The following is an 8,737-nucleotide window of genomic DNA, read 5'->3' as shown; positions in this document are numbered from 1 at the left end:
TTGTCTACATTTGTCTCTAACATCTATAATAAAATAAACTTATAAAAGAAATTTTAAAGAAATGTAAATGTTAAAACTTTACTATTTAATTCTAGGGTTGTAATAAGATCTAAATAGGGTGCAATCTTTAATGACTATATCAGGTCATTTTTTTTAACTTTAATGTGCTTTTTATGTTACACCAACACTTTAAAGGTTATATGGTGAACTTTCCAGCTGCACTAGTGGAGGAAGACCTCAAAAATGCCCTCTTGCATTATTTCAGGCACAAATGGGTGCCTAAATAGAACCACTAACCTTCCCCTTAGTGCAGCTGGAATCTAAATCCTTGGCAGGATTCGAACCCAAAAAGGTAAGGAGCAAGTTGTTTGAAATCCACGACCTTAACCACTGGACCATAGATGCCCACTTAATATGTCTTATGAAATAAGAATTTTTCAATAATAAATATAACTGTAATATCTATAAAAGCCACAAGTGGAAGTATATAAAAATTGCAACTAAGGGCCTTTAAACACGGTGTTTATTTTCTTAATGGGATATTAACTGTACACTAAGAGTAAACTGGGCATATACCTTTTTCCTACACTGGAAAAACAAGCCTTATTAAATGAATACCTTTGAAAAAATTTCCCAAGAAAGCAAAGGTGAATTGAAGGTAAAAGTTAGCACATTGACATAACCACTGAAGCCTGTCCATGCTAAGTTGAGCAACTAAGGTAACATCCCACTCGTCAGGTTTATATTGATAATCTAGGTAATACAGATGTGTTCTATGCTCTATAACTCGCTCTCTTCTAAAATCATAGCATTCATCATCCTCATGTATTTTACTGATCTGTTTATAAAATAATAAGGATATATGAAAAAAAAAATAGTTATCAATGACACTGATATTTCATACTTAACAGTAACACAACTCTAAGTGGCCAAACTACTAACTAAATAATCTGGACAAAATACAACTATTTATTTTCTGTTTGAATTTATTGGTTTGAATTTAAACTCCTCCGGATAATGCTAGGTATTCGAATAAATAGTTATCGAATAGTAGTAGTAACAACAACCTCAAACTTTTCTTGATTTAAACATACTTTAAAACTTTTCTCAAACTAGCTATCAATTTTTTTTTCATTGAAGAGGATCAACATGACTGGAGGGTACATGTCAAAGCATTATTATCATAATACAGTCCTTCTATATATGTTACATTTGAATCTTTAAGCAAATTGTTAAATAAACTGAGAAATTCACAACTGATGTATTAAAAACAGAGACAACATGTTTAATTGTATAGGTCATATAGCAACTAAACAGTTTTACATGTGGAGGAGAAAATAGGCTGGCCCTTCATTAATTATTTCAGGTACAAGTGAGCATGTGTGGAACCACTGACCTTTGGGTACATTATTACATGTCTCCCCTTCAGGAAATATATTATACATTCTAACACTATCGGATTTTTTTTCTATATAAACAAAGAAGGCCTGAAGCATGCATTATTCTTCAACAATGCACTCGCCGTTCTTATTACCTCCCTATGTATTTTCACATTGAGGGCGCCATTTTGTTTAAAAATCTTATAAATTAAATCATTTTTTGTCGAATTTTGTTGTGAAAGCTATCTAGAATGAAGAAAATGGTCTAACTAAGAAAATGAATCCGAACACCAATATCTTTAATTCAGTCGTTAACGATGTACAGACGTTTTAAGTGTTGTTTACGTGACGTCACAATGTAGCACCAAACAGCACGTGCAAAACAATCAAATCAAGTACGCTATTTTAATGTCGCAAACGAGTTAAGTTTTACATTTATTTCACTTTTAATAATTTGTATTTCGCTTGAAAAATTATAAAGTGATATAAAATAAACAAACAAAGTTTTTCCAACGTTTTCAAAATTCGTTATTCTCAAAATGTTTCTACACACGGTAGATTTAACGACAGTTTCTTTCAACCCACTGGAACAGCCTTTAAAGAACGTTTCTATTGGAAACTCTCAGGCGAAAACAAATTGAACCACCAAACATAAAGTCCAACTTTATAATAATAATTCTAATTTTTCTTGACGTGTTAGAATGGAAATAGATATCAATTCTTCGTGCATTATTGTATAATAATGCACGTTTTTCGTTCAAATGCTTTGTAATTAATCACTCAGGCCTATCGGCCTTCGTGATTATATTACTACGCATTTGAACTCAAACCGTGCATTATTCTACAACAATGCACTCAGAATTGATATCTATTTCCTAATTAACCTGCCAGCACCAGAAGTTATTAGCCTTTGCTACCAGAACAAAGCTAGGCCAGCCTATATAAGTGTAGTCATAATCTATATGTTATGATATAACTTTAGACTTTCATCTTTATATCCCCAACTTATAAATGAACAGTTCCGAAAAAAAAAAAAACTGGAAAAAGCTATTTAAGAAATTCAGCAGGTTAAACTATACATGCAACATAATTTTACATTATTTTGTTATCAAATATATTTTAAACAATACCTGTTCCTGTACAGGATCCATAGAGTTTGTAGTTCCACAACCGAACAATTCCCTCCGTAATAAATTACCATCATATTCCAGGAAAGTCAGGTATAAGTTTCGGAAATATTCAATATGTTTGTTCTTTACCTTCAACTTTTTTGGTGAATTCCAGTGAATTATCTGAAGTAAAGTAAAATGTAAATTTATTTCTTGTCATTTATATCTAAACACTTTTGGGAATGTGTACAGCCTGTAAACACCAAATTGGGAAATCAGAAAAATTGGTTAAATATAGGAAATGAGTCTCCAAAAATTACAGAGAAAATCCCAACAGGTTATGTTATGTATTGTAATGTAAATGTCTCCCTTATGAAAATCTAGTCAAATAACAAACTAGACTGGACTAATTTCATGTATTACATAATTACATTTCATTGATAACATCAGAGTATACGTGAACTGTACAAACCTTTAAATCTGTGACTTCAGAATAACAATGTTCACTTCTTGTATTATCACTTAACTGAACATTCCACTGACATGGTAACGTCTTCACTAGATGAGGATTCTTCTTTAATACTGTGTTTATAATATCCTAAAATATATACTCTGTAGCTTAATTATATACAAAAAATTAACAACTTAAGGATACTTATTTCACTAGTAAAATCAGTCTAATATTTCCGTTAGCATTTTAGAATTTAGACCAATGACAAATAGTTTAATATTACACTGCATATGTATTTATATAGAGGAAATTGAATGAGTGTAGATTTAATACTAAATTTATTGAACTCGTTGAATAAAATCATATTATGCGAGCCTCTGGCGAGCATAATATTGTTTTATTCAACGAGTTCAATAAATTTTGTATTGAATCTACACGAATATAATATTCTATTTATCACATATATAAAATAAGAACGGTAAACTGTTAAAAAGAGCCATTTTTCATTGACACGTTTATAGTGTAACGCTAACATTCGCGCGCTTTTACGCTATGTTTATATATAGCGCAAATGACGTCACGTTTATAACACTAAAAATACATATATATTTTTATAAAATATATAAATAAAAGAGTTGGGGGGAAGGGATGTGGTTTTCATGAGGCTATTATACAACAAATTAGCAATATTTAGATGAAATTGTCATACTTTTGACATGCACTTTTCTATTCAGTTCAATAAAATATTGTTTACTACATGCTGAATTACTGGCAATGCAAAACCTCTGAACCTCAGGTCATATACCTGGTCAACGAGTGAAGTAGCTAACATGGTCATATACCTGGTCAGCCAGTGAGGTAGCTAACATGGTCATATACCTGGTCAGCCAGTGAAGTAGCTAACATGGTCATATACCTGGTCAACGAGTGAGGTAGCTAACATGGTCATATACCTGGTCAGCCAGTCAGTGAGGTAGCTAACATAGTTATAAACCTGGTCAGCCAGTAAGGTAACTAACATGGTTATATACCTGGTCAGCCAGTGAGGTAGCTAACATGGTTATGTGACAGGTCGGAAATTTAGTGACATGGTATGGTATTGGTTTTTTTACCGTATAGTACGGTATCTAGAGTTTAGCGCAGTTTCATTCGGAGCGCTTTTGTCATTCTCTATCAGTTGTTGGCGGAGGTAGATGCGTGAAGCCTTTGTCACCTTTTGCTTCTGTAAATTCATGGTTATATTTTGTTGGAAGAAGGTTTTAGTATTGTAAGTTTGTTTATCTCTGTATTGGCCATTGAATTGTAAACGGTTTTGTTTATTTGTTTATTTCTCGGTTGAATTTATTGTTCAGTCGGTTCTGAAGAATTTCCCGCCAAACCCCGCGTCTTTGACCCCTTTGTCCTTTGACTGTCAGATGATCTATTCTATTTGTCACTATTGCTAACAATAATTTTACATTCACAGCATGCAGTTACAAACACCAGAATGGGGAGTGTGTGATGTATGTTTAAGTGGAAATACCAAGGATCCCATTGATCCTGTAAGTAATTCTTAATGTTATATTGTTTCTTATTTTTTACATATATCATTGTTAAATGTGCAAAGGATTATATGTAATGTTTTTATTTTAATTCATTTAGGATCGAACCACAAGTACGTTCATTAAGTATCGAACCACAAGTACGAATGGCAATTTAAGTTATTCTTTGATAACATTTACCAATATAATATTGCAATGCTATATGTCATTTTAAGTAATCGTTATATTGTTTAGTAAATATATGCTATTGTATATTTCAGGGTGATATGTATATACTCCTGTATACACATGAATAATTAATTGGAAAAATGTAAATATAAACAGTATGAGTGATCAATAAGTATGTTAGAGTTATCCTGAAAAGAAAATAAAGACTATCTGAACTCTGATGAAATTTATTGTCTTTATCATAATCATGAAAAGATTATTAAGAACCAGGGTTACAGTTATATACCTGGTCAGCCAGTGAGGTAACTAACATGATTATATACCTGGTCAGCCAGTGAGGTAGCTAACATGGTCATAAACGCTGGTCAGCCAGTGGGGTAGCTTACATGGTTATATACCTGGTCAGCCCGTGAGGTAACTAATATGGTTATATACCTGGTCAGCCAGTGAGATAACTAACATGGTTATATACCTGGTCAGCCAGCAATGGTCAGCCAGCAAGATAGCTAACATGGTTATAAACCTGGTCAGCCGGTGAGGTAACTAACATGGTTATATACCTGGTCAGCCAGTGAGGTAGCTAACATGGTCATTAACCTGGTCAGCCAGTGAGGTAGCTTACATGGTTATATACCTGGTCAGCCAGTGAGGTAACTAACATGGTTATATACCTGGTCAGCCAGTGAGGTAACTAACATGGTTATATACCTGGTCAGCCAGTGAGGCTAGCTAACATGGCCATAAACCTGGTCAGCCAGTATGGTAACTAACATGGTTATATACCTGGTCAGCCAGCAAGATAGCTAACCTGATTATATACCTGTTCAGCCAGTGAGGTAACTAACATGGTTATATACCTGGTCAGCCAGTGAGGTAATTAACATGGTTATATACCTGGTCAGCCAGTGAGGTAGCTAACATGGTTATATACCTGGTCAGCCAGTGAGGTAATTAACATGGATATATACCTGGTCAGCCAGTGGGGTAACTAGCATGGTTATATACCTGGTGAGCCAGTGAGGTAGCTAACATGGTCATAAACCTGGTCAGCCAGTGAGGTAACTAACATGGTTATATACCTGCATGGTCAGCCAGCAAGATAGCTAACATGGTTATATACTCAATGAGGTAGCTAACATTGTCATATACCTGGTCAGCCAATGAGGTAGCTAACATAGTCATCAGTTCTTTTTCTGCAACTTGTCTCCACATTACCATCCAATCAATGTTGCGTAACATAAGTTTATTAACATAACACCAGTGTTGAATCCTCGACCCTAAAAGGTATATTACTAGCATTAACACAACATTTATATAGACCTTTATATATAGAATCAGAACATAATTTTTTCTTTTAGAATTATAATGTAGATATCCCAGACTTGTGTCAAAAAGGCCATTTTACTTTTTCATTTAGTTGTTTATGTTAATAATGACAATCTTCTTTTAAAAGAAATACAGGCATGATATGACACAGGCATGATATGAAAAAATAAGATATATATGAGAACAGTCAATAATTATGTTTTCATGATCTTGCATTACTATTGATCTGCTACTTACTAAAGAGCTGGCATGATTTTTCCAGATTTTACCCAGATACCAGACACTCTGGTTCTCTACAAGTCCAAGACCCTATAACAACAAAAACATACCAGTCTATATAATACAGAATTTATAAAAAAATCTTCAACTGGAACTTTGACTAGAGAGGAAATTATCGCCTTTGTTTGTTTGGGTTTCATGGCACAGAAATAAAAAAAACTGGTCAAATAGCATCAAACATAAGGCATAAATGGGTATCTGAACTTACACTGCCAACTATGAACAGACACTTTCAACCTGGACTGACAACACTTTCAATCTTGCTGTGTCAGGTCACCTTTAAGTTTCCAATATTTAGAATTTCAAAGGTGACTTGATAGCTCCCTCTATTGAAAGAATCTCAAGTCTTCTGAAGAACCCACAAAACAAAGAAAATGACTGACAGTCAGTAAACTCAACCACACAGCCATGGAACAACTGTCATATGTTAAAAATTATTAAGTTAGTCTAGTTGAAGAACATGTTTCTATATGTTAACATTAATGTATCGGGACAATGAGTTTACAATATACAGCATGATATACAATTTACGAAAACAACGTGACATATACCTCTTTTGCTAGCACTGTATATAGTTTCCACAACTCGGCAAAATCGGACGCAAAAGTGATATCTGTGTCCAGCACTATCACCTGGAAATAACGTAAAAAGTATTTATAAATCGCCACAAATTTTATCAAATGATTAAGACTTTAATGACTTAGCCAAACAAATCAAAGTAATGTTTGCTGGCATATCAAATGACACATTCTTAATCTCTAATTTTTTTCTTTCTTTTGTTTATTTGTTAGTTTTGTTGGGTTTTTAGACAAACCAACACTATAAAGGTCAATAGACATCTTTCCAGTTTTATTCATGGAAGACGACCTCATGTGTCCCTTAATTAATTCTTGCATTATTTCAGGCACAGGCACAACCACCAACCCTCCACAAGCTAGCTGTATAGCTCCCTCAAATGGAAGAATCCAAAGTACCTAATGAAATTCGATCACACATTGATGAGGAGAAAGCGATATGATTTTTGCATTCTTAATCACTAGGCCATGGAGGCCCCTCTGAACATCTTGTCTTGAAGTTAAAAACAGTATTGTAAAATACATAGATAATAATCATCGTTTATTCTTGATGATTTCCTTTACAATATAAACATAGCTTTTGTATAAAGCATATTTCAAATCTTAGATATATTCTGACGAAAAGTTGTTTTGGGTGATGAGTACAATGGCCGAACAGGTACTAAAATAAGTTGTTTACAGTAAAAGAAACGCAGTTTGAGCAAAATTAGCAATGACATCTTGAGCACAATTGCAAGTTTGCCCGTCATGAACTATTTCCTTCCTTTATAAAGTTGCATAACGAAGTTGTGCATCTTTTTAAAAAACGAGTACAATGGTCGTACCAAATTTAATGAGTACAATGGCCGAACGATTTTATTGCCTGTCCTATTTTGTCAAGTTTTTCATTGAATTGTGCTTGTTTCTCGCTTCAGGAACCTGTCTTTGAAATCATACAAATATAATATTTGAAAGTGAAAAGTAGAATGAAGTATTAAATTAAATGAATTCAGTTTGCTTGCTATACATTCTCATCTTAATAGTATTCTGCTTTGATAACATATGTGTGTACATCAGCGTAAAAATATTTAAATAATTACAATACAAAAAATAAAATACAAACATGAACATTATATAGAATTTATTTCACCAGCAAAATATATGTTTCAATTACGTACATAAAATTTCATACCATTTTGACAATTATTTTGGAAATAAAAGCAGTTCTTGTTTTTTTTTTGTATTTCAGACGCAGAAAAAGGTGTTCCTGGAATATATGGAATATATACATGTATTGTATATTTTATATTTAAATAGTGTGCTGATAATATCGTTAAATACTTCATCACACCATATTAAGTAATTCAATATCTTTACAGAAATCGGAAATTCTTATGTGTTTCTGCACTTTCTACGAAAATTCCTCTTTTTGTTCTTGTCTTTTACAGAAACGGGATACTTCCCATTTTTTACAAACTCTAGAACATCTGTGTAATCTTTCTCGTCCATGCTGCAAGGTTGGACTGACTGCTTACCACAGACCTTTATATATACACGCGTTTACGTAGAACTGCTTTCGGTGTCGCTGTCGTTTTCTTTGATGTTGAACGAGCGGCTTTTCTGAGGTAAATCAAAGGAACTATTTTTAGAAATGATGCAGTCTGCATAAAACATAAAAAAACACCGCTCAGTGACATCATGGACTTTGATGTAAGTCATGGCACGAACAGTGACTGCTTAAATAGCTCCTCAAAGCCTTGCATTTTTAACACATTCGTTTTAAGCAATGCCTCCACGGTATGAACAAAGGCTATCTAACGTCAGATGAAGTAGAACAATGTTGTCTTTGAAGTTGAATCATATACGTTAAAGCGACTTATGTATATTGTATTACAATGATGATAATTTAAATGAAATTCAAATGGAAGCA

At 33.3% G+C, this 8,737-nt stretch overlaps 1 long non-coding RNA gene and 1 pseudogene across 1 annotated transcript; one reads left to right on the top strand and one right to left on the bottom strand.

Annotated features, from left to right (window-relative positions):
• Positions 1-683: 683 nt before the first annotated feature.
• On the bottom strand, positions 684-8,316 carry LOC132752313 (xylosyl- and glucuronyltransferase LARGE1-like; annotated as a pseudogene).
• On the top strand, positions 4,009-4,874 carry LOC132752314 (uncharacterized). The gene is made up of 3 exons (XR_009628801.1): positions 4,009-4,206; positions 4,405-4,480; positions 4,741-4,874. It is a non-coding gene; the product is annotated as an uncharacterized LOC132752314 (long non-coding RNA).
• Positions 8,317-8,737: the final 421 nt, after the last annotated feature.

This window comes from Ruditapes philippinarum, unplaced genomic scaffold (assembly GCF_026571515.1).
Source record: "Ruditapes philippinarum isolate M1 unplaced genomic scaffold, ASM2657151v2 ctg8826_1_1_1_1, whole genome shotgun sequence".
Lineage (NCBI taxonomy): Eukaryota > Metazoa > Mollusca > Bivalvia > Venerida > Veneridae > Ruditapes > Ruditapes philippinarum.
Note: the sequence above shows the minus strand (reverse complement) of the source record. Positions and strands in the feature narration are given on the sequence as shown.